This window comes from Stenella coeruleoalba (assembly GCF_951394435.1).
Source record: "Stenella coeruleoalba genome assembly, chromosome: 21".
In the NCBI taxonomy this organism is placed as follows: Eukaryota; Metazoa; Chordata; class Mammalia; order Artiodactyla; family Delphinidae; genus Stenella; species Stenella coeruleoalba.
Window position 1 is genome coordinate 20,060,142 of NC_137167.1, and position 27,558 is coordinate 20,087,699.

General features: G+C 37.0%; 1 protein-coding gene across 12 annotated transcripts in view; it reads left to right on the top strand.

Moving 5' to 3' along the window:
* The window catches only part of LOC307179853 (uncharacterized protein), a 1,051,707-nt gene that overhangs the window by 449,807 nt on the left and 574,342 nt on the right, over nt 1-27,558 (top strand). For 3 of the 12 annotated variants that reach the window (XM_079909524.1, XM_079909528.1, XM_079909525.1), the window contains exon 1: nt 1,717-1,948. The exons of the other annotated variants lie outside the window; for them this stretch is intronic. The gene's annotated coding sequence lies outside the window, so the exon portion shown is untranslated. Of the gene's footprint in view, nt 1-1,716; nt 1,949-27,558 lie in introns of those variants that run through there. 12 annotated transcript variants of the gene reach the window in all.

Here is a 27,558-nt window from a genome sequence, read left to right on the forward strand (position 1 = left end):
ACACATTAAAACCAGGAAGAATAAAATAATAATTATGAACACAATTTTTCAATGCTCTGGAAGATTGAATCCAAATTAACCTTTTGGTTGGAAGCAAAAGGTAAACACAGGTAGAATTAGTTAAAATGATACTTTAAAAAACTGGCCATTTCTTTTCTTTCTAGAAAACCTTTGTCTCATATACAGGAGTATCAGTGTAGGTTTTACTTTTCTGGCAATATATAATTTGTCTGGAAATTGAGTTATGACTAAAGGTAGATGCAACCATTTCGCTACATTCAAACTAGCCAGAATCAAATGATGATTAGTAATTGAGCAAGAAAGGTCATTCCTATTTCTATCTCACTTTGTGATGCAATAATTTCCAAGCCATCTGTTCTTTGGAATATTTATGCGGAGGAAATGAAGAATTCTGAGATTTATGCAGAAACTTTAGAATCCATCCAGAGCTCACCCATAAGCCTTCAGAGCACGTCAGACAGACATTAGATACCCCAGGACAAAGGCAAACCAGAAACACCCCAGAAGGAAGTGCTCCAGACGGTATATCTCCCCTGAATACCTGGCTGTGTTCCTATGTATCTAATCTTTTGACTATTTTCTTCAGTAGGGAGTTCTTAACCATCATAAATTAACTTATAGAATCACACTATTAATGATAATGCAACTAGAATTCTAATCCTACCTGAAAACCAAACCAATTTAGAGACTATAGACCCCCCTAAAATACTAAAACATGATGAAAGATGAAGAATTCCTATTTTTCCCGGGGGACAAAAAACAGGAAAAGACAAATTCAGACAATTGGAGCTTCTCTTCTGGAGCTAATTCTTGTTTATTATCTCATGTTTTATGGTCAGCAATTCAGACTGGGGGTTAACAAACACCACTTACCCAAAAGCAGTCGGCTGTGTCAGCTGAAGCAGAGGTTGCTTGAGAGATTTCTGATTCGGTTATGCTTTGAATCAACATTGGGCCAATGTTGAAATGCAAGGAGGGAGTGCAGCTGTGAGTGAGACCAGTTTTGCTGGTGTGTCCGGCAGATTCATAAGCTGTGTTTTTATGGCAGGGCCTGGATTTAATTTTCTTAGTTTGACAAAATCTGTCTCTGGCAGAGCAATCTGTCCATTTGACACATTTTGGCCTCAGCAGAATACGAAGAGCAGGTCATACAGCAAGGGACTCGACAGTTTTAGCAAGCTTCAGTAAGAAGAGGTCTTACATCAAAATGTGCAGCATTCTGGGGAAAAGGATTTGAAGGTCTTTTTATGCTTCTCAGAGAACAAACTTGGTGTTCAAGGTGAGTTCTCAGTTCCCACTGCATCACATGTTGGTGGGAAAGGGGCTCATTGGTTCTATGGAAATATGAATTGGGGTTCTTCACAAACACAGTGCCCCAAATCTGGAAATTCTCTGTTAATATCCATCATTTCTTCCCTCTGCAAATCTGAGAAATCAAATGGCCTCAGGAAAGAGTTTTGTCAGCCTTTGCACAGGGATCATTACTTATGAATTTATTTTACAGTAGTCCCTCCTTATCCACAGTTTCAGCTACCTATAGTCAACCACAGTCCAAAAATTTTAAAATAGAATATTCCATTAATGAGCAATTCATACCTTTTAAACTGCACCACCTGGGTAGCATGATAAAATCTCGTGTGATGAAATCTCGCGTGATCCCGCCCGGACTTGCGTGAATCATCCCTTTCTCCGGGGAATCCGGACCTTTAGTCATTTAGCAGCCATCTTGGTTAGCAGGTCGGCCGTTACGGTATCGCAGCGCTTGTGTTAAGTGACCCTTATTTACTTAATAACAGCGCCAAAACGCTAGAATAGTGATTCTAGTAATTCGGATATGACAAAGAGAAGTCGTAAAGTGCTTCCTTTAAATGAAAAGGTGGCTTGGTAAGGAAAAAGAAATCGTCTGACGAGGCTGCTAAGACCTACGGTAAGAACAAATCTATTCTTGAAATTGTGAAGTAAAAGAAATTTGTGCTAGTTTTGTTGTCACACCTCAGACTGCAAAAGTTATGTGACAAGTGCTTAAGTGCTTAGTTAAGATGAAAAAAGCATTAAATTTGTACCATAAGATATTTTGAGAGAGATCAAATGTTGCGGAAACTCGGCCTCTGTTCACTGGTGCCAAATAGAAACGCAGAGACAGAGTTTTGGGTGAAGTGTTAGAAAAGAATAGCTTGATTGCTTTGCCAGGGAAAGGGGGCCACAGCGGGCTTTATGCCCTCAAGACTGTGTGTCCTGCCCTGGAGGAGGTAGTGAGGAATCTTACGGTGTTCAAGGAGCAGGGCGTGATCAGCTCGTGGACGTTCTTCTGATTAGTTGGTGGTGAGGTAATCAGGAGTCAACACCATCAACCTGGTGCCAATCAGTCTGGCGTCTGCGTGCTTGTGGGCGGCAGTTTATTTCTCCCACCTGGCGGGGGTTTTAGTATCTACCAAACAGCTCACAGGACGCGGCTCAGAACAGTATCTATAGTCCTTGAGGAGAAACTAAAGGTCCTTGACTTTGTTTAATGGCTAAAGTATTATTATTTTGTCTTGCTTGACTGTTTTCTTTCTGTATTTTCTCATTTCCCTGATTGCATTTATTCTTTGACTAAAGTGTTTCTACAGACAAAAGGCAGGCTGAGGACAGGGGTGGGGATCTATTCTGGGAAGGCCTCCCAGCGTCCTGCTAGGTTACACACATTCAAATAACTTTTATTACAGGATATTGTTGTAATCTATATTATTATTACTTATTCTTGTTAATCTCTTATGGTACCTGATTTATAAATTAAACTTTATCATAGATGTGGATGTGTAGGAGAAAACAGTGTATATATGGTTTGATACTGTTCACAGTTTCAGGCGTCCGCTGGAGGTCTTGAAATGTATCGCCCAAGGATAAGGGGGGACTACGGTACAAAGTAGTTTGCCAGAAAGTATACAGATGTATAGAATATAAATTGTGGGTAGATGATTTTTAATTTGGGAAATGAATTTGATAATTTGGCATTTCTACTTGTTCTGATTAATTTTCTCATAGTGCCTAGACTCTTGGGTTATGAAACGAGGCTTATCAACATCTCACAATGAGCCTGAGAATAAATGCATCATTTAAACAAGTTACGTAGACTGTAGGTGTTTATTAGCTTTGAACTAGCACGACTGTGCTCATGCAGAGATGACTAAAGGGAATAGTGTTTGTTGGAACCTCAAGATTTGGAATCTGTGAAAGAAATGAAACTGAAACTAAAACAAAAGAACTCTGTTCTCACTTTCTATCACCCCTAATACAATTTTCTAATTATTGTTGTATACCTGATATCAAGATGTAAATTACTCATGGCTAATGCCCCTTCCCATATGATCTACTGCTTTACTTCTTTCAAAACTCCACATGTCTCAGGTGAGTTGGTTTTTCTGAAAGCCATAAAATGAAGTAATAAAAATAGCCAGTTGGTCCAACTGCAGAGAGCCCAGTATGTCAGTGTAGTATATGCACTTCGGTGAAATATCAAGGCAGAACTTACTGTGATGAGGATTGTAGTGAGAAAGAAAGGAAAATTGCATGGTGACACTTTCTCATACCAGCCATGGACACAGTCTGAGAGGTTACCAGAATTTCTTCCCCTCTCATTAGATTCATTTCAGCTTAAGCTTCTGGTATTTCAGTCAGGGGGATTTGAACACACAATATAATTTAAAGATCATTCTTGTTGTTAAAAAGTTCCAGGAGTAGGCTAATCACTAGAAGATTTCAAACACAATTTATAATCTCCCTCATTCTTTCTCCTTCCTCCAGTTTTTTGTTTGTTTGATTTTGTTTGTTTTTAAATCATTCCCTGGGTATACTAAGAGGCCCAGTGCCGTGAGCTGGGGTCTTGAACAAAGATGTTTCAGAAAAGATACTTTATCCTTTATTTGTCCTTTGTAACCAACAATTTCCAAGTACTCAGTAACATATCAATAGGATAGCCTCATGAAACTCATAGGTAAGAGCAGATTAAAAACTGTTTTCTCAGAAAAGAACAAAAGTGCTGCCAAACACAAGAGGTTTCATAAGAATCGTGGGGATTGAGAGCTGCAGTGGTCCTTGGCAATGATCCTTGTGTTGGAATGATAAACCAGAAGTCTGTAGAGATGAAATGAATTGGTTAAGATCAAACAGATACATTGTGGGAATGATCTTTTCATCCAAGCCCAGCACTCTTAACAAGTTTCAAGGTGGGAGGTGTGGGGAGTAGTGGAGCAAGAGTGAAGTCCACCAGCAAAAGCAGCAGGAAAAAAATTAAATGTAATGTCAGAGGCTCTCTCTTTAACCTGTGCCTCTGTACTGTGTCATTTGCAAATTCGACAAGCTGTTTGTGTGTGTGTTCGTGTTCATATTAAAAAATGTTTCTCCTGTAAGGTACTTAGAAATTTCCTTTTAGGATGCTATCAATCAATTAACTACTTTTCCGTTTTGAACTTGTTTCACATTTCTTAATCCTGTGCAAGTTATAGTATGGGAAACTCTCGAATGTCATTCTGAGATCAGTCATACCATTCTGAGAAACCTAGTTCGTAATAAAACTGTATAGTCTTCAGTGATTATTACTGTTTTCCATTAAAGACTCAAAAATCATCCTTTTATCAGTCTTCCTTGAAATTTGGCAAAGGAACATTAGACTCACAGGTCTGGTCTGGGATTCTTTGGACCCTTTTTCAGCTATAGAATATTTTCAGGTTTTCTTCAATTTTTCCTTGAAGAACTGCTTGAAGTGCCCTGACAGCAGCTCAGAGGTCTTACCAACAGGGACCTGGGCACATGGGTGGGGTGGATTCTGTGGATTTGCCCACCTGGGCTCTGCCAGGCAGCTACCCCCATGGGAGACTTGGAAGAATGAAAGGAGGTAACCGAGGCAGTGACCACGTGGAGGGAAGGCTGGCTCTGGAAAACGTGCTGGAGATACTTGGTTTCTCTGGGATGTTCTGAAGGAGGTTTAAGTGGCAGATCCTTGAGTGGCAACCACAGTTGGTTTCCTTGCCCTGTCAGAGATTCTGTAAGGAATCTGGTACGCTTTAATAAAGCAGTTTCGTTTTGTATTAATCTGCTCAGGTTGCCATAACAAAACGCTACAAACTAGGTGGCTTAAACAGCAGAAATTTATTTTCTGCAGGCTGGGAAGTTCCAGAGCAGGAACAAATCGTTTTGTAGACATAAGTTTTCGTTTCTCTTATATAAATACTCAGCTGTGGAGTGGGTCATAACGTAAGTTTATGTTTAATTTTATTAGAAACTGACAAATGTTTTTCCGAAGTGGTTGTACCATTTTACATTCCCACCAACAATGTATAAGAGGTCCAGTTGCTCCATAGTTTACCAGTGCTTGCTGACAACAGTCTTATTCTTTTAGCCATTCTAGTGGGCATGTAGTAATATCTTATTGTGCTTTTAATTTGCATTTCCTTAGTGGCTACTGGTATTGAATATCTTAAGCTCTGTATGCTAATGCATGATCTTAAACTCTGTTTATTTCATATGTTTCTGATTGCTTCAGATATGTATAATCTAAAATCCTTCTCTCTTTACTTTTTAGTTTTTATATTTTTCCTTTTCTCTGGCTTTAGCATATCTTAAGTGATACTCATACCTTTTCTTCCATGTGTCCTTAGTCATGTGCAAATCTTTCATTTATTGTTCATAACTTTTTTTGTTGTTTTTTCATAAGTTTTTGAATTAGAACTTATTAGAAAGATTCTTGTTATGCCACCTTGATTTCTAAAAGTACCGATTCATTTTCTTCCTCATACTTCGTGTTACAGTAAGAACCAGAATTTCCTTTGGATGATCTCCTTGCCTTTTTTTTTTTTTTTTTTTTTTGCGGTACGCGGGCCTCTCACTGTTGCGGCCTCTCCCGTTGCGGAGCACAGGCTCCGGACGCGCAGGCTCAGCGGCCATGGCTCACGGGCCCAGCCGCTCCGCGGCATGTGGGATCTTCCCGGACCAGGGCACGAACCCATGTCCCCTGCATCGGCAGGCGGACTCTCAACCACTGCGCCACCAGGGAAGCCCCTTATTCTTAATTGATCTAAAAGATAACATTTTTAAAAGTAATAATAATAACACTATGATTATAGCATATATATAGTTAAGTGAAATAGATGATAGTGTATTAGTCTGCTCAGACTGGGTGGCTTAAACAACAGACATTTATTTCTCATGTTCTAGAGGCTGGTAAGTTTAAGACAAATGTGCAGTTCAGTTTAGTTTCTAGTTGAGGACCCTTTTCCTGGCTTGCAGACAGTTCCCTTCTTGCTGTGTCCTCACATGGTTGAGAAAGAGAGAGAGCTCTGGTCTTTTACCAGCTTCCTTCTTTTCCCCATCATGAGGGCCATACCCTCATGACTTCTAAATCTATCACCCAAAGGCCCTGTCTCCAAATACTATCACATTGATGGTTAGGGCTTCAATATACGAATTTTAAGGAGATACAACTCAGTGCTTTGCAATAGCAATGTCATAAGGGATAAAAGGGAACGATTGGGAATACTCTGTTATAAGGTACTTGAATGGTATTTATTTATTTTTATTTATTTATTTTTTTGTGGCACGCGGGCCTCTCACTATTGCGGCCCCTTCTGCTGCGGAGCACAGGCTCCGGACGCGCAGGCTCAGTAGCCATGGCCTACGGGCCCAGCCACTCCGTGGCATGTGGGATCCTCCCGGACCGGGGCACGAACCTGCGTCCCCCGCATCGGCAGGCGCACTCCCAACCACTGAGCCACAAGGGAAGCCCTTGAATGGTATTTAAAATGTGAACTTAGCTTAATTAAAAAATATATTGCTCTAAGGAAACCACTAAAATTTTTAAAAAGAGGTATAATTGATATGCTAGTGGAGGAGGTAAGTTTGAATCCTATAAAATGCCCAATGAAAATGAGAGAAGGCAGAAAAAGAGGGGAAACAAAAATAGACAAAGAACAAATGCAAGGAGTAGGACAGTTTCAAACATGGTAGATACTTATCCAATTAATACTCACTTTAAATTTGAATGGCCTAAATACACTAATGAAAAGACATTATCAGAATGGATAAAAATATAAGACCCAACTATGTTGTCTACTTGAATCCTGTTTTAAATATAAAGGCTCAAATAGGTGAGAAGTAAAAAGAAGCAGGAAGATGTACCATGACAACCCTTATGCTTCATCTATGGCAGAAGTGAAAGAAGTGAAGTCAGATTTATATGCTGTTGCTTTTACCCTCTGAAACTCCAAAGAGAATCAAGCATTCACCCACACTTTGATGAGAAAAGGAAATGGAATAATTGTCAGTTTTAGCGTTAATTAACAGTTTTGGGGATGGTAATTTCCTAACTGCACTTAAAAACCAAACATCAAAATATGTTTGATTAATTCTTCTGAGAGTTACCTACAGTTGATATTCAGTGATATTTTAGATCACAGTTGTCTTGAAGAGAAGATAAAAGACCAGTGACAAGCAGAGGAAAAAAATCCTAAGTAAGCGGACTGCTTAATTTCCTCCTTTCTTTACTCTTTTAAAGCTGACTCCATTCGTGAAGCCCTACCGTTTAGAATTAACAACTTCATTTGTTTATCAAAAGTAAAATCACTCTATAGCATAAATAATCATGAAGACATTTCTTCTGATTCTCAAAGAAGTATAGTTGGCGAACATTCTGACAGCTGACATGATGTTCTTTCTTATGACAATCCTCTGATTATTATTTCAGGGTGCCACCCACAGACTCCAGTTCTCTTTGTCTTGTCAAGAAATGATGTTGAAAGTATGAAAGGTTGCTAAGTGCTTTTGTAGAAATAACAAGGCAAAATACACTATTTTTAAAATGTTCCATGCCAAAAAACAAAAGAGCACATGTCATAATCTCTTCATTTAAAATCTTACAATGCACATTTTCTAAAATATGTATTATTGAAATAACTTCTTGTTTTAAAGGAAGAAACAGTATATTTTCCCACCTTGACACTAATACACACATAATTTCCTTGAAATGATGTTTTAAGGATTTATGCCAGACTAAACTTTAGAAAACTGTCTGGTTAATTAGGCTGTAAGTACATTGGGTCACATAAATGCAACTTGTGTTTAGAGGAAATGTTGACTGCTTAGTAACTGTTTTTATATTTCTCATTGGGATTAACTTCATATGTTCCATAAGGACATTAAAGAGCATTTTAGATATATAGCACATTTTGTGATTTTCTGTGCATATATCGTTAATACAAAATGATTCAGAAGACATTCCTGAATCCTCATGTTCTGAAGTAAATAACTATGATTGCACCAAGAAATTCAGCCTGTCTTCCTGCAGGCTTTATCATTCCCAGAGTGGAGATAATATATTGGATAGTTTCCTTGCCCATCTGGCAGAGCTATTTGGTGATGAAATATATGTATGTGTGTGTGTGTGTGTGTGTGTGTGTGTGTGTTTTGAAAATAGTAAAATATCATATGTTATTGAAGTTATCCTTATTGCTATATAGTACCTTAATTGTGGCCTGTTTTATTGTGCAGTTGACCAAGCAGTGTTAGGTAAGTATAGCCTGCCTCCCAGAAAGTCCAACAATAATCAGGGAGATATTTCTTCCCTTTCCTCTTCTAGGGAGAGTATAAACAAATACACAGTTGAAATCCTGTCTAGTGCTGTTTATTCCAAGTGTGTACTCATAAGCTTCCACAGGCAGTGCTGTTTCACTTCATTTCTGGGGTACATGACCTACACCTACTTTGTAAAATTTTCTGCGTTCTCCAGGGCCAAAACTCTTATATGAAAACAATGTATTATTCAGTTGGTGATTTCATGAGGGAACACCATTGCTCCATTTACAAACACTGAGGCAAGTTGAAAGTAAGGAGGGAGTGCCAAGTCTCCAGCCAAGTGAGGTTTGCACCACGAGGGAATTGACAGTCTCAGCTGAGGTTGTGCTGGAGTCATAGTTCCTCACTCTGTTATTAGAAGTCAGTGTTTCATCCCTGTCTTCTGCTTGAGGCATGAACATTTAGTTGTAAGAAAAGCAGTTACTTATCTCACATAACTCTTTAACTTGGCTGTTTGTTTAATCATCACTTTATGAAACTGTGCCACTGTTTTTACTTACTCAATTCCAAGAGGTATTAAAAGGCGAGTGCCCTTCCTCATTCCAGATAAGCAACTAAACTCTTGAGTATTTAATATTTTATTTGACTTTAAAAAGTAAACCACAAATACAGGATAAGCCTGGGATAACTTGTAGTACCAGAAAGTAAAGAAGTGTTCAGTAAAACCTAAAGGATTGGGGCCTGTCAAAGGGACACAGGAGCCAACCTGAAAGAACTTCCAATGGCCACAGCTGGAACAATTTAAGTGACAAAATAGGTAACATAATATTGGATTATAACCCAAAGTATAAAATAAATGTATATACATCTATACTAATATGAATAAATGACTAAAAATAAATAAATGGGGGAGAAGTTACAGAAGAATTCCAAATAATATATGTAGTTATTTCACTTTATAAAGGTGAGGCTTAATCCCTGTCCCCCTAACCACCATGGGCTAGACTTAGTGACTTGATTCCATAGAATAGAATAGGGGAAGAAAAAAAACATAGTAATGCTAGAGTGAGAAAACCTGCAAAAACTACCTTAAACAAGTGATGAAAGTTAACATCTTCAATGATGTCTTGTAGATATTATGTACCTCTGATATTATGTGACAAGAAAAGCATTTCATCTCTGTGGTATTCTTCCCCCCAAGCCTATAAACCCAGTCTACTCATGAGAAAGACATCAGATAAACCGTGATTGGTGAGGGGGGCAGTTTATTGGATAGCTGGTCAGTACACCTCCAGACTCCCCAGGTCATGAAAAACAAGGAAAGTCCAGGGAACTGTCACAGACAAGAGGAGATGAGGGAGATACGACAACTAAATGCATTGTGGTGCTCTGGATTGGATCCTGGAACAGGAAGATGACATTGTTGGAACAATTTTTTTGGAGTTTAGTTAATAATATATAATGTAGTGGGTTGAATGTTGGCCCCTTCAAAAGATATGTCCCTGTCCTAATCCCCAGAGCCTGTGAATGTGACCTCATTTGGAAGAAGTATCTTTGCAAATGTAATTAATCTTGAGATAAGATCACTCCGAATTATCTGGGAAGTTCTAAATCCATTGACAAGTGACCTTATAAGAGAAACACAGAGAGACAGAAGAAGAGGAGGCAGTGTGATCATGGAACAGGGATTGATGATTGGAGCCATAAATCCAAGAAATCTCAGCAACTACCAGAAACCAGAAGAAGCAAAGAGCAAAATTTCCCTTAAAGCCTTTAGAGGAAGAATGGCCCTGGGGATGTCTTGATTTTGGACTTCTGGCCTCCAGAACTGTGAGAGAATAAACGTGTTTTAAGCTACCAAGGTTGTAGCAACTTGCTACAGCAACCTTAGGAAACTGATAAATATACCATTGTCAGCCTCTTGTTTTGAATAAAGTGCCACGACAACGTAAAATGTTAATTATTGGGGCACTAGATGCAGGGTATACAGGAACTCTCCGTACTATATTTGCAAACTTTCTGTAAGTCTAAAAATTATTCCAAAATAAAAAGTTTATTAAAGTAACACAGTTCAACTCAAAGAAAGGTATAGATTTTACTTCTACTTTGTTATGAGTCAGACTTAATATTTCTTTGAATAATACGACTACTATGCCATTAAATATCTCACAAATGGAAACAAGCATTTCTGGAAAAGAAATCTTTCAAATGGGGAACATTGATATGGCAAGTGTCACATTTGAAACAATAAGTTCACATACTTGCGTTTTCATTGTGTTTCAGAGCTCCAGTAGTTTCCCTCTGGTTTGTAGTTGATTAAGGTGGGTGGTCTTAACCAGTGCTGTCAGTGACACTTAGAGTATTCCTTGACCTTCAATTGAATATAAATTTACACTGTTTTGCTTCCCTATCTCTTAAGGTTACATCAATGATAACCAGGCAAGATTGTTTAAAAAAAAAAAAAAAGATCCAAATAAAATAGTTTTTTCTTATGTCTTCTTTAACTAAAAGTACGTGACTCAAAGTTTATAAGGAAAGCAGTGCACTTTATGCAACTTTATTTTAATTTAAAAAATATGGAAATGCTAACCACGATCATCTCACACTGCTCAGCCCAAAGAAGAACCACTTAGGCATGACTAACCAGCCTGAGTAATGTTCTATGAAATTAGGATTTGTCTTTAAGTATACGAATGACTCAGGGAAGAATGTGAGGATTATTGCAGTAAATATTTAGTAGGAAGTGATAGCTTAAGGTATGGCCAGCAGTCGGTCCTTAAAGAAAGTGAACAATTTCTCTGTGAGTGAAACTTACGGAATGCAGAACTAAGGGGTCAAATATCTAGAAACAAGTGCTTAATACTCAGGGAAAAAAAGAATCTATTTTTTGACAGCATATTTGTAACTATAAAGCACCACAGATAGCCTTGCAGCTATTTTTGATATATCACTGGTACTTCATTGATTACTTTGTGAAGCCTCAGCATCCTCTCAGCTCTGCTCACTACATCGATCAGGATGAATTATGAAAGACTATATAGAGAATGCAGCACAACATATTTTTTTTTCCTAGTGGAAGGACTTTGATTACATAAAGTAATCAATTTGTATCTACTAAAAATGACCAGAAAGAGCTATTCAATTTTTGTATAGGGGAAATTAAGATATTCAAGCTATAAATTTTTAGAATAATAGATACACTTCTTTTTTAATTTAAGTCATTATAAAGCAGTGCTGTTATGGGAGAAAACCAAATAAATAACACCAACTCATGCTTTGTACTAATTTTTTTTTAAGTTTTTTTTTTAGTTCAGAAAACTAAATCCCAAGTCCTTTTAAAGAGGAATCTTCTTGGTTTGTAAGACTAGTAATTCTTAAATTTATAAAATGTCTGGTTTTTATATAGGTATTGTTATTGTTTTTGTTGTTTTATATATATTTGGCCAAAGTATTCTTTTTCCAAATATAAACCCCCTAATTTAGCTTTAAGGCAATAGTAGATTCTAAGACTGATTAAAACAATGACGTAAAACCACACTATAAAGTGGCATAGGCTAAAAGGTTGAAAATAAGCTAAGTCTGTTATTTGAACAGTCAGCTTTTAAAATGAATATGTTAAACCCATGGCCAAGAAAAAAATTTTCCCATGGAATATTATGAAACCAAATAAAATTTATACTGGCGTTAGTTCTTCTCTTATTTTCCCAGTCATGGAGTCCACTTATTGTCAATCAGTGACATTTCTTGATTACCCACTATTCTGTGAGCACTTCTGTTGAGACCTTTGTGGCAGTAACTTGAAAAGGGAATGTACCAACAGTTTTGTCTTCAAGGTGTCTAAATTCTATTTTTTCTGTTACGGGCTTTGCTGTTTATGTCATGACCATTCTAATATTCTCTTCACCTTTCCAGACCAGACTTTCTCAGTGTCAGTACTATTGACATTCTGGGCCAGTTAAGTCTTTGTTGCAGGTAACTGTCTTGTGCATTGTTGGATGAGGCCATATGATGGCTAATTTTATGTGTCACCTTGGCTGGGCCATGGAGCCCAGATATTTGGTCAAATATTATTTGGATGTTTCTGTAAATGTATTTTTTGGATGAGATTAACATTTAACTCAGTGGACTTTGAGTAAAGCACATTGTCCTTCATAATGTGGGTGGGCCTTATCCAGCCAGTTGAAGGTCTTAACAGAACAAAGACCAACCTCATGAGTACAAGAAGGATTTTGCCAGCAGATAGCCTTCGGACTTGAACCGCAACCGAGTCTCCAGTCTGAAAAGAATTATCTTATGGACCTGAAATATTTTGGACTTGCCAAGCTTCCACAATTCTGTGAGCCATTCCCTAAATCTCTCTTTCTCTATGTACGTATACACATCCTGTTGGTTCTGTTTCTCTGGAGAATGCTGACATATATAAAATTTGGTACCAAGAAGTGGAGTGCTGTTGTAACATATACCTAAAAGTGGAAGTTGCTTTGGAGCTGGGTGATGGGTAGAGGTTGGAAGAGTTTTGAGGTACATGTTAGAAAAAGTATAGATTGTATTCAAGAGATTGTTATTAGAAATATTAATGGTAAGGGTGTTTCTGGCGAGGCCTCGGATGGAAATGAGGAACATGTTATTAGACGTTGGAGGAAAAGTGATCCTTGTTATAAAGTGGCAGAGAACGTTGTTTAATTGTGCTCTAATGTTTTGTAGAAGGTAAAATTTGTGAATGTTGAACTTGGATATTTAGTTGAGGAGATATAGAAGTAAAGCACTGAAATGTCAATCTGGTTTCCCGTTGCTGCTTACAGTAAAATTTGAGAGGAGAGAGTTAAATTGAAGGAATTGTTCAGCCAAAGGGAACCAGAACTTAAGTATTCGGAAAATTCTTAGCCTATCCATATTGCAAAAAATGAAAAAGCATATTCCTGAAAGAACTTCATAAGGAGACTACAAATGTGACCCATGGATCCAATCAGCCATCTCTGCAGGAGCCAGAAATACAGATGGGACTATGCCCGCAGAGACACTGCCAGCTTGGACTAAAGGGAATAGAGGTGGGACAAAATGAAAGGCTGTTGAACTCCAGGGTGGACCAATAGAGCTATCTGACTGAAAACAGGAGTTATTTTTCAAGAAAAAGGAATAATGACCCCGAAGGCAATTGCGAGGTTGGCCGGACTGTCACTCCCAACACAGACCTCCTCCATTTTAGCAGGCCATGCTACTGCCCTGGGCTTCAGGGGTCAGCACTGCCCTCCAGTGGGCCTGGAAGGTGGGGCTGTCACCTTGGTGCATCCAGAGGACAGAGCATCAAGCCAAAGAAAATAATTCTTGAGCCTTAAAATTGAATGGAATTCTCCCTGCTAGGTTTTACACTTGATTGGGACCTCTGACTTCTTTCTTCTTTCAGATGTCTCCCTTTTGGACTGGGAAAGCCTATCCTATGCCTGCCACTTCATTACATTTTGGAAGCATATTACGTCTCTGGTTTCACAGAATCAGAGCTGGAGAGGAATTTCTGCCTCAGGATACATCATATCTTGAGTCTCATCCAGACTTTATTTAGATGATATTTAGTTGAAATTTGGGATTTAGAGTTGATGCTGGGATGGATTAAGACCTGGGCTTTTGGTATAGGAGTGAATATATTTAGCTTGTAAGAAGGTCATGGATTTGAGGGGACCAAAGAGTGTTATGAACTAAATTGTGTCCCTTCCAAATTCATATGTTTAACCCTAACCCCCAGTACCGCAGATTGTGACTAGATTTGCAGATGGTCTTTAAAAATAATTATGTTAGGGCTTCCCTGGTGGCGCAGTGGTTGGGAGTCCGCCTGCCGATGCAGGGGACACGGGTTCGTGCCCCGGTCCGGGAAGAGCCCACATGCCGCAGAGCGGCTGGGCCCGTGAGTCATGGCTGCTGAGCCTGTGCGTCCGGAGCCTGTGCTCCGCAACGGGAGAGGCCACAACGGTGAGAGGCCCGCGTACCGCAAAAAAAAAAAAAAAAATTATGTTAAACTGAGGTCATTCGGGTGGTCCCTAATCCAATTTGACTAGTATTCTTATAAAAAGAGATTAAGACACACAGAAAGATGCTGGGGCAGTGCATACACAGAGAAAAGGCCATGTGAGAACACAGCAAGAGGGTAGCCATCTGTAGGCCAAGGAGAGAGGCCGTAGGGAAAACTACACTCTCGCAGCACCTCGATCTTGGACTTCCAGCCTCCAGAACTGTGAGAAAATAAATTTCTGTTCTTCAGGCCACCCAGACTGTGCTATTTGGTTATGGCAGTCATAGCAAAGTGATAGAAAGAGCAGCTCTTGCATTTACCCACTAGATTCCAGTAGCATCCCCTGCCCTCCATCCCCACTCTCCCAGTTGTGACAAACAAAAAATGTCTTCAGACATTGCCAAATGTTTTCCTGGGGACAGAATCATCCCAGGCTGAGAAGCACTGCTCTAACCATAGACAACAACAACAAAATGACAAATGGATTACTTTTCTTTGAGACTCTCTGTTATTTGGCCTTGGTGACACTGTCCTTTCCAAGTCTCTTTCTAATCCTCTGGCTGCTCCTTCAACTGGTTAAGTGCAGGCATTCACAAAGTTTCTGCTGCCTTCTTGATTCTTTATAGATAGATAGATAGGTAGGTAGGTAGATAGATATTCTCATCCATATTTAAAGTGTTACCTGTAAATAAATAACTGGAGTTCATGTATAATATGTCTTGTCCTGGCCTCTTTCCTGATCCTCAGATGTGAATTGCCACCTGCCAGTTTTCCGAAGTTCTTGAAATCTCCATTTGAATATTCTACCATTGCTGCAAACTCGGTATATCTAAAAGTGAACACATGACTTCCTCCAGACTGTCCCTTCTGTATTCCCTATTCTGTTATATAATTCACTTCAGTTCAATTCAAAAACTGTTTTTGAGTACTTCAGGATTTTGTGGCTTGGTATAGAAGAAAGTCACTCAGACAGATTTAATGTAATGTGATAAGCACAGTGATGAAAAAATATGCAGACACCTCTATAGGAGTTCAGAGGAGGAACCTCTTATCCAGCCTGGGATGTCAGGAAAAGGTTCTAGAGTAGGTGAAGCATGAGCTGACTCAGGAGAAGCCCGAGTCAGGAGAGGAGAAGATGTTTTGGCAGGTAAAGTAGTACATAGAGTGGCAATATGTGGACGGGACTAACAGATAATATTCAATTTGTTTTTTGCCACTTTAAGTCAGGCAAATACGAACACGACCTGGATATAAATTCTTGTGTGCATCCATATCTTTTTCCTTTGAGAAATTTCTAACTTTCAATTTATTGAAATTTTATGGAGTTTTTAGGCTAAATTGCCTTCCACAAAAATTTTCCTTCTTTATATTTGATGAACAAGACTGCCAACATGGGATATTATTAAGTTCTTCAATATGGTCTTAAAATTATTTTTTTTAAGTTTAAAAAGATACTGATATTATTTTTAATGAAATTGCTCTGATCAGGTTCTCAAAAAACTCCCATGTTGGTAAATCCAGAGATAAATTCTCTAAGCTGGGCACAAGTTGTGGCTATGCCCTGAAAAACTGTTGTCTATACTATGTCCTATGTTGTCTACACCATGGAGAGGCCCCAGTGGTCTAAATTCCTGCTGGCTGTGCTGTTGTGGATACCCGACCCACTGAGTACATCTGCTTGCAATTTTGGCTGCTCTTCATAATTAGCAAGGTTTCTGAGTGGTGTGATTTCTGAATGCACTAGGGGTAACAGACTTCTAACTCCTCTCACTGCCGGTGGTAGGTGTGGTTTCAGGTGTTCAGGAGGTTCAATATGGAGTTCCCAGAATGCTGTGCTTTCTCATGAGGGCAGGAAGAATATCTTTTTCTAACTTGTTCTATTTTTAATGTTTGCACTATATCTAGCAGGAATTTTTTTATATTTCTGGTACATAGCTGGCATTTCTTCTGGTTTCCCAGCACAGATTCCCATTTTATCCAGTTTTTATATTTACTTTGTCATTTCATTGGGCTCCTAGGAGCCACATTGAATGCTTTTTCTTATATTTCCATCTAACCAAAAAATCATTTGGTACTTTTTAATGCTGACCTTCTGTAGTGTTTAAATATCCAAACATGTCTCTTATCTGCCTTAAATCTGGTTCTGGCTCCAGGTCTTCCATTCTTCTCAGATTCCAGAAAGGTACAATATCTAACTTCAATCTATCCTAAGCCTTGCACTGATCTTCTCTCTACAAATTTTGCAAATACATTCTTAAAAATGAAAACTATGTTTCCATTTAGTGTCTAGAAGTTTGCTAAGACCTTATGTTCATTCTCTCTAATTCTCACAGAAAGTCTACTGAGTAGGTATTATTTCTATACTTTGCCAATGAAGAAATATACTTGAATATTTCAAGATACTTGAATATACTCAAGATACTTGAATAACTTATGCAAATTACAGTAAATACATACTAAACCTGAATTTTAGGTCAGTCAAACCAGTGTTTCCTCTTCCTGATAGTTCAAGCCTCCTTTAGGTAATGTGCCTTCAAGTCATTTAAGGCTTGGAAAATAAAATTTAAAAAATACTTCATTACTGTGTACACTTGTACTCTTACTTAGTGGAATACTATGCTTTTGACAGTTGATTTGTCTGCATGAGGCAATTTAGAAAAATATTAAGATCTCTGTGGCTTTGCCTAGGTTTTTATTGCTCTCATGTTCATGCCAAGAAAGAAAGAGAGAAATAAATTTGTTCAATTATTTAATAATTGAAGACAGTAGATGCCAGGAACTGGAATGTCTACCTCAGAAAAACCTCAGAACTCCCATACCAGAAAAAGTAATCTGATAAATTAGAAAGAGAAGACGATGATCACAGCTAAAGCCGTGAATCTCGGTGTAGCTTTCCTTGTTCCCTAAAGTCTGTGATGGGGCACACGGCCAGTGTCAGTATTTGCACATGATAGAGGCTTGCCCAACTCAGAAGGCTTGGTTCATGCTCTGGCTCTGCCCTTACATTCCCAGGTCTTACATCATTAGTTTGGAACAATATTCACTAATAATATTTGGACATAAGGAAATTTTATAAGCATCAAACTTTACTTGGACCTGAGTTTATTTCAACCATACTCAGGTCCAAGAAGACTCAATCTTCATGTTAGGGTAGAAAACAGGGTCCTTCCAGTGTGCCAGCATTTTAGAAGGGTCATTTTCCTACAGCTCTTAAGGGAGCTTTAAGGTTTTGTTTTTGTTTTTTAATTTAATAACTTAGGTATCACCTTAGAAACCGGGAGGCAAAGAGCCCATTTCTTTCCTCTGTAGGAAAAAAGAGAGCTAAAGATTAAATTTGCTGCTGGGGTGTGTATAAGATGGGGCTAGAGTTGGACACCTCATGAATTTTTGTTTCACTATTTAAGTGCTGGTGTTAATTTGATATTTCTTCATAGGTATAGGAAGTACAGCAATTCATGTTAGTAAGAAAAAATAATCCAATGCAAGCATTTTCATAAATGCCATCTTCAATAATTTTTATTAATGTGCATTTCAATTGTTTAAGAGAAAAAAATATGGCTCATAAAGGAAAGTACAAAGGGAAGAGGGTCAATTCTCAAGTCATGAATATGACAAGTGTAATTATATGGAGAAAGGAAATCAATCCCGCCAAATGAAAAAGGGCAAAGGAGGAGGTGAAGTAAATGAATCAATACCCACAAGAATCCAGTTTCTCCACATTTGTGAGGTAATGAAAGATTATCAACAGAGTTCTAACCAACTTCAGAGACAATGTCTGATGCTGCTCAGGGTATGTGCCTTGTTTTGCTGACAGGGAGGATTTGAAAGGTTCCAAGGGAGAATTTCTCTTTGTAATTTTATTTTTTTCTCTCATTTATGGTCATGGAACTCTGAAATGGGGTAGAGTTCAGATGGGTTTGTAAATTTTATTTGGATGTATCAAACATCAAACTGTGCATAGTAGCAGCACAATTCCGATTTAAATTAACATAGTGCATTTGAGTCTGAGGATCACCTCTGATGAGCTGTATTGCCTAGAAGACATATTCACCTTTTTGGTGCCCCTTTTCTTTTGCAAACACAGAAGCTGTGGATCAGCTTCTCTTTTAAGTTCATTCCAACTAAAATTCTATGAGTCAGGAAATGATACTGTTAATACTCTATTGACCGGGAGGATATTCACTTTTCCTTAAAAAATGTAATATCTAAATATTAAACTATTACCTATTAGAAATTGAAGGGGGTATTACAGAAAGAGGAGGATCCAGAAACTTCACCAAAACTGACTACCAAGTAAAATTTACCCCATCTTTTGAAAATCTAAATAGAAGTAAAAGATTTGTGTTTTGTAATATAACTTACTCTATCCCTCTGTATTGATCAGGGTTCTCCAGAGAAACAGAACCAATAGGATGTGTGTGTATTTTATATATATATATATATATATATATATATATATATATATATATATGACAAATCCCACAATCTCCTGGGTGAGTCAGTGAGCTGGAGACCCAGGAGAGCCAATGGTGTAGCTGCAGTCTGAAGGTTGACAGGTGGGAGATCCAGGAAGACCTGATGTCTTAGTTACAGCCAGGAATAAGGAAAAGCTGGTGTCCTAGTTTGAAGACCATTAGGCAGGAGAATTCTGTCTTACTCAGGTGAGGGTCAACCTTTTGATCTATTCAGGCCTTCAACTGATTGGATGAGGCCCACCCCCATTATGGAGGGCAATCTGCTGTACTCAGTCTACCTATTCAAGTATTAATCTCATCCAAAAAGTCCCCACAGAAACACACAGAATAATGTTTGACCAAATATAAATATCTGGGCACTCCATGGCCCAGTTAAATTGATACAAAATTAGCCATCATACTAACTAAAATGTCATAGCTGTTGTATTCTGTGTTCTTATTTTATAGTGTATGTGGTTTAAATTTGGCAGAGAGGCTAATGTGCTATTTCTTAGATTCTTCTGGGATCCAGAATTGGCACCTTGCCATTTGAAATGCCTAATGCCATTATGCATATGTGTTCTCAGTTAAGTTAGTTAATGAGATCCCATTTGCTTGGAAGAGTTTATTCCTTGGAGGAATAAAGTATGCTCTCTGACAAATTATTTGCTTGCCCTGGAATGGAACTCATTATTATAATCTTGATAAAAAAGAATCTGTAAAAATTGAATAGTAGGGTCATATCTGAACAACATAAAATATTTCAGCTAGGCATAAGATGGCACATCACCCCAGGGATGGGCAGCCCTTCATTACAGATCTTTAAGTGACTATTTAAATTCAGAAGGAAAGTAAGGGGGGGGATCAGTCTAGTGAAAATGAAGAAGATATGAAAGAAAGGAGATAGGGAGGAAGAGACCAAAAAAATAGCGTCTATTTGTGTAAAACGTTTGTGACATTTCTCTTTAGAGCAGGATTTTATTGCTCTGCCCTGAGGAGCTGTTTCACACATGGCACTCTGATCACCTGCAGCCTGACTCCTAAGTGTTAAAGGTGATTTTTCTGAATGACCTTTTGTCTTCTTTATTCTGCCCCCTTTAAGACTCTCATCTTCCTATGCACTCTATCTTTGCATATTCCATTCAAGGGTTAGGCCACCTTTTAAAAACTAGATTATACTGCTCAGAGGGGAGAGTAAGACTGTTTCTAAATGAAGAAATTGAATGTTCCCTTACCCCAATAAGGACAAAGGGTTATATTCTGGTGAAAAGGGTACTTTTTAAAAAACCTAATGTTATTTTTACTGGAAAATACAGGAAAGCATCATTTCTGAATCTCAATAAATTCCACAATCTGCATTGGGATTCTTCAACTGCCTGGTTAACAGACATTCCTTGCTAATATAAGAAAACATACCTTATGCTTAAGGGATTTATGTACAAATAAAGCAATGTTTATTTATACATAAATTTATACTTTCTCATGTAACACAAAGAGTCATATTTTCATGAGAGCTTTTTTTCCCTTGTTTGTGCTCCCACTTCTTCTGGTTCTGACACAAGACCCAGATTCACTGTCAATACAACTGGGAGAGTACTGGGAAAGGAGGAGAGGGAAAGTGAGAGATTTAGTACTTGTTAGTTAGTGATACTCTGTAGGTAATGGTGATTCTGCCTGGCTGTCCCCAGCCAGCCCCTCCCGAGCTCTGGTTGCAAGGCCTTTCAGAGGTAACCTCCTCCTAAAATTCTAATACACTTAGGAGCAGACACCTTAAAATAATCCTGATTATCTCTTAGTGAGGATTAGGATGATCCAGAACAAGGACTCGAGGATCTGAAGAAAGACTGGATGGGCACTGAAGTAAATTCCACTGCCTTCTTGATTTTGTCTATATGTATTCAAGTATTTATTGATAGTCTGTTATGTTTCAGGCACAGTTCTACCTAGTGAATAAGAAATTAGGTTCTGCTTTCAAAGACCTAAAATTTGTTACTGGTGGTAGTGTGGTAGTTAAAATTTTTAAAAAAAGAAGAAGAGAGAGAGATTATCAAGTAGTGATATAAACAGAGTGGTAAGTACGAGTATAGATTGGATAGTCAGGGAGGAGCTCACTAAGTGCACTTGGGCCTGATGCCTGGATGATCAAAACCGGCAGGCTGAGCTAAGAGACCAGAACTGTGCCTCACTTCATCCAGTCTGCATTTATCTGTTTTATATAGTGGAGTTTAAGTCTTAGAAACTATTAGATTAGATAAAATGGAAAGATCCTTAAGGCTCGTAAAACTCTTAAGATGCAGGCAGCCTTTGCTCTTTTATGGGTGGTAGGGGTGGAAATACTAAAAACGCTTTTATTTTTACTGAAGGCTAATCATAAGCTTATTGAACACTCACTATATCACAGTTACTGTCCACTCTTTCATTTAATGCTTGAAACAGTCCAGTGGGTTAATGCCTGTTGGTGATATTATTATTCTACCACCTAAGTTTTGACACACAGTGTTTCTAAAGTAGGAAATGCCTTTACATGTCCTCCATTCTGTCAGTGTGCATCTATCTGTGTATATCTATGTATCTATCTACCTACCTACCTCTTATCTACCTGTCTGCCTATCTGTCTACCTAACCTGTCATCTGTCTTCTGAAATAAAAGTTTTTTGAAACTGTTTACCCTTCTGCAGTGCATTCTGATAGTTTCTATTTGATTCTACTCTATTTCATGTTTTTAAATAAATGCTGGTCTTTAGTAACTAAATTGATTTACAACTCATTTCCCCACCAGCTTTATTAAGGTATAATTGACAAATAAAGTTGTAAGATATTTAAAGTGTACAACATGATGATTTGATATGTGTGTATACATTGTTAGAGGATTCCCCTCATGTAGTTAATTAATGCACCCATGACCTCACATGTTTACTTTTTTTTCTTTTTTGGTGAGATCCTTTAAGTTCTACTCTCATAGCAAATTTCAGTTATACACTACAGTGTTATCAACTATAGTCATCATGTTATTCATTAGATTCTTAGACCTTGTTCATCATCTTAAAACTGAAAGTTTGTACCCTTTAACCAACCTCTCTTTATTTCCCCCACGCTACGGCACCTAGCAACCACTTTTCTACTCTCTATTTCTGTGAGTTTGATGTGTTTTATTTATTTATTTATTTATTTTTATGATTCCACATATAAGCAATACCATGTAGTATTTTTCTTTGGCTGTCTTATTTCACTTAGCATAATGCCGTCCACCTTCATCTTTGTTGTCACAAATAACACGTTTTTCTTCTTAGTTAAGGCTGAATAATATTCCATTATATGTGACTTTTCTTTATCCATTCATCTGTTGATGGACATTAACTTGTTTCCATAACTTGGCTATTGTGAATAATGCTCCTATGAACTTAGAAGAACAGATATCTCTTCAGGATAATGATTTCATTTCCTTGGGATATATACCCAGTAGTGGAATTGCTGGATCATTTGGTAGTTCTATTATTAATATCCTGAGGAACCTCCATACTTTTTCCATAGTGGATATACCAGTTTACATTTTCACCAACAGTGTACAAGGGTTCCCTTTTCTCCACATCATCACCACTGTTTGCTACCTCTTTTGTTTTTGGTAATAGACATCCTAACAGGTGTGAGGTGATATCTGCTTATTGTTTTGATTTGCTTTTCCTGATGCTGTTGAGCAATTTTTCATGTACTTGTTGGCCATTTGTATGTCTTCTTTGGAAAAATGTCTACTTAAGTCCTGTACCCCATTTTTAATTGGGTTATTTGTGTTTTTTTGTTATTGAGTTGTATGAGTTCCTTGTGTATTTTGGATATTAACCGCCTTGTCAGATAGGTGATTTGCAAATCTTTTCTCCCATTCCATATGTTGCCTTTTCAATTTGTTGATGGTTTCCTTTGCCGTGCAGTTTTTAGTTTGATACACTTCCACTTGTTTATTTTTGCTTTTGTTGCCTTTGCTTTTGGTGTTACAACTCAATTTTGAAAATCACTGGTATGTATAATAACAGTTGTGGGTCTGCATTTTGCTTCAGGACAGGTCTGGATTTGAATCCTGACTCAGCTATTTACTCACTATTTGAATTTGAAAAAATCACTTTACCTTTTTAATGCTCTGTTTTGTTGTCTGTAACAAGGAGTCAATAAAAGTAACTATTTTAAATAGTTTTGGGGGGAAATTAAATGAGATAATACATATAAAGCGTACAGATTTGATGCAATTTATGTAATAGAGTAAGTGTAAGCTCAATAAATGTTATCTATTTTTTATTTTTATTATTTAAAATTTTCTTTTAAAAAAGTGTACGTGCTTTCAAGTATCATTTTCCAGTTATTTTCTTACTTTTCTGCCTGCCAAAAAGAATCAACTGTTATACATAATAATAAATATAGCTCATAAATTTAGTCACACGATACATCTTTGTTTAATTTAGGACGAAGCTCTATTTTACAATATATGTCTTACTTTATTCCAATGTAATGTAGTAAAGGACTTCCAAAGCAACATATCTTAATCTAATACAACGAAGCCACCTCCAGGTGGGTCTATTTTGTAGGCCCTTTGTCTTTAATCACTTCTAGACAACGCAATCAAAAAAGGTATAATACAACTAATATAAACAATAGTGTCCAAATTATAATTTTGTTTTTTAATATTCTCCTAATTGTTCCTAAGTTTGTATGCTTTTAGATTTCTGAACATTCAAAAAATGACATAATGATTGCCAGTGATCCAAACATTGACCTATTGTTCACATCAGTGAGTTAAAACACGCTAAATGATACCAGGGGGTATTAAGTTAGTCACTAAACACTTCTGATTTCATTTGATTAGTCAGAAACTTTTGTAGTATAAACTCCATAAGAAGAAAGTTGATTGTATGTGTTTTTGTGTTTGATAGTTTTTTTTAGTATGCTTTATTGCAGATTTGGAAACACATATTTAAGCCTCAAAGAAGTGAATACTGATACTCTTACAAAGTATTAATAAAGTCTTAAGTTAAATGTAAAACTACATAGTATAATTCTTGTTTAAGAATGGTTTACACTTTTATGACTAGAAAGTACAATGGATTTCATTTTGTATGTCAAGTTATTCCATAAAGCACTGTATTTCCCTTTCATTTATTCATTTCTTTCCTTCTTCCTAATAAACACTAATAGCTTCTATGAATTTCCCAGGTGATTCATGGGATACTGTATTTCTTGTAGCACATTAATTCATTAATGCTAATTAAGAAACTGAATTGTGTTTTGATAAAATGTGTTATGGTGAAATTCTACTCACCTGCTCTTTCTTTAAGCTGACTCTCAGTTGTGGGGTATGAGTTGCATAATGATACAATTTACTGGCCTCTGGGTTATTCCAGTGTCGATGGACTGTGGCTAGCCTATTCATCTTCAAGGCAAGAGACACAAAATGGCATGCTTGATGTTGAAAATCATAAAGTTCATGAGTAGACACTCAAAATAATAACATTAATTCCTCAAAATAATAGCATTCTTTTTTGTTCTGCAGTTGTGTTATTGAATAGTCAAGAATTGTTTATCTTGAATGTTTAATTCTGCCTGGCTCAGCTTCATCATAGTTTATATATAGAATTAATAGATGTTAAGGATAAAAATCTTTTTCAAAGGTTATTTTAGAATTAATGCCTGGTTATAAATCACCACAATGCATCTGTAAAAATAGAAAATGCAGCATATCTAAGTAGTTTGTTATGCTTAGTTCATGAGTGAAACAAGCTTAATATTGTCTTACCTTAGGTTTACCATTATAATTGAAGGATCAAACATAGTTAGAAATAACAATTACTGTTGAATAATGCTTTAGAATTGGCAAAATGTTTTCTGTGGGTTGTATCAGTTCATTCTCATAATACCCTGTGAAATATTAATCTTATAAAAATAATAAATGACTCAAATACCTGTTATTTATCAGTGCCTTATATGTGTGTTATCTCACAACTAACTTACATGTCATTTACTACTATTATTTGTATACATTATGGGCTTAAAAGGGTTAATCACCTGTCCCAAACGTTATACTTTGTAATTGGCAGATATAGAACTTGAACTCTTGTCCATCTGATTTCAAAATTATGCCCTGAACCAAAATTATAAAATCAGTTTATTTAACTGCATTGAATGAAGCCTACAATATGGTATGGCTAAATTTGAATGTTTGAAGTGTGATGTGCAAGCAAAAATAGAGTTATTCTATGTTGCTTTAGTGGTCAGATCTCACCAGGACTAATGGGGTAAAACTGAAGCAAGTTTCAACTTAATATAAGATAGAATGTTTTAATAACTAGTGCTTGTTAACCATGAATCAGGCCGGTTTTATAATTTTTATTGTGATAAAATACAGCATAAAATTTACCATCTCGACCATTTTTAGGTGTACAGTTCAGTGGTATTAAATACATTCATAATGTGCAACCATCGCCACCATCCATCTCCATAGCTATTTTCACCTAGTAAAACTGAAACTCTGTACCTGTTAAACAGTACTTCCCATTTCTTCCCCTCTCCCCCCAGCCCCCGGCAACCACCATTCCTTCTGTCTCTATGATTTTGACTACCCTAAGTTTCTCATATAAGTGGAATCACACAGTATTTGTCTTTTTGTGACTGGCTTATTTCACTTAGCATAATGTCCTCAGGGTTCATCCATGTTGTAGCATATGTCAGAATTTCTTTCCTTTTTAAGGCTGAATAATATTCCATTGTATGTATATACCACATTTTGCTTATTCATTCATCTGTCAATGTACTCTTGGGTTGCTTTCACATTTTAGCTATTGTGAATAATGCTGCTGTGAACATGAGTGTACAAAAGGTCTCTTCAAGACCTTACTTTCAGTTCTTTGGGGTATATATCCAAGGTAATATGGTGATTCTATTTTTAACTTTCTGAGTAACCATCATTGGGGCTATACCACTTTACATTCCCACCAACAGTGCCCAAGTGTTCCAGCCTCTCCACATCCTCACTATTACTTGTTGTTTTCTGCCTTTTTTGATAGTAGTAAATCTGCCTGTGTTTTGAAGTGATCTTCCGATCACTGGAACTGTGCAAGCAATCTCTCAGGGTTAAGAGAGAAGCAATTTGTGTACCTGGTGTGATTTAGACTGTGTTCTTTGGGTGGCCTTTTGAATATTAGATTCTGGTTGTGTAGATATGAAAATGGATTCATCACTACTGGGCATGTTGAAATGAGATAACTGCAAAAAGAAAATGACTATGGAGGATATGTTTAGTTTTGCATTAAATATCCCTCAAATTCCAGTGGATACTTGTGATTTTAAAAAGCTATTCTAATAATTAAATATAATTATTATGCTTTTATCTCTCCTTAGCTGTAAAACGGTATAAGATATTCATAAGAACATAAGATGGAAAAGAATGTGTGCTTAAAATCTTGTGGGAAGAATGCAGGCACCTGCTGGAATCTATGGAGTGCCTTGCCATTGCTAAATATTATAGATATGCATTGTACATTGTGCTGCCAGGCTGTGTTTTACAGACAGAGGGAGCACTTTCACACTGAACTCTGTAATACATGGAGATTACATAACAGCAGAAACTAACACAACATTGTAAAGCAATTTTACTCCAATAAAGATGGGAAAAAACAAAGAATATATAATCCTTAAATATTTTTGCCTCATATTATTACAGTTAGAAGTCCGCTGAAGATAGTTTTACTTGAACTACTTGAACTTGTTGTTGCTTGATGTGAAGTAACAAGTATCATTGTAATTCTGTATATTTCCAGCTCCAGTGTATGTGTGACTTGAGTTTAATAGCCTTCTCTTATTATTTCTTTTATGAGAGATATATTAAGGATCATATTTGTTTGGCAGTAAGATCAAGATGTTTTATATACAAGAATATAAATATCTAAGTTATTTTTAGTTTCTCTATTTTTGTGAGGCTTCTGTTCTTACTTTTCAGGACTTTTAGTTTTGTCCCTTCTAAAGTTTAATATTTGAATGGTTTCAAACTCCAGTTTACTTTTTAAAATTATCTTCTTTTATTACACAAGTAATATACTCACTTAGTAAATAAATAATTCAAGGAGCTCAGATACAAAAAGAGCAAAGTTCCTCCATCTAGCTCCCATCCCATTCCACAGAGCTCACCTATTTTATTTTCTCCTGGGAGTCACATTTATATCCCATATGATGTTTCTACCTTAACTTGTTACTACATCAACTAAAAGCTATATGTAATAGGAAATCACTGTTACAACAGATGACAAGCTTAGCTCACTTACTCTGACCCCCCCTCACTTCCTCATCTCTTCCTTCTCCTGCCATTACTTGATAGAATTTTAGTCAGTACTCTCCATTTGATATCTTCATAATATCAATATATTTAAATTAAATATATTCAAATTTCTATTTCTTTATCCAGCAGCTTTAAGCAGTATACCCACTTTGTAAATTTAGAATTTAGCATCCCTCAATGTCTTTCCACTATCCTCCACCTCTTAAAACTTATCATTTTTT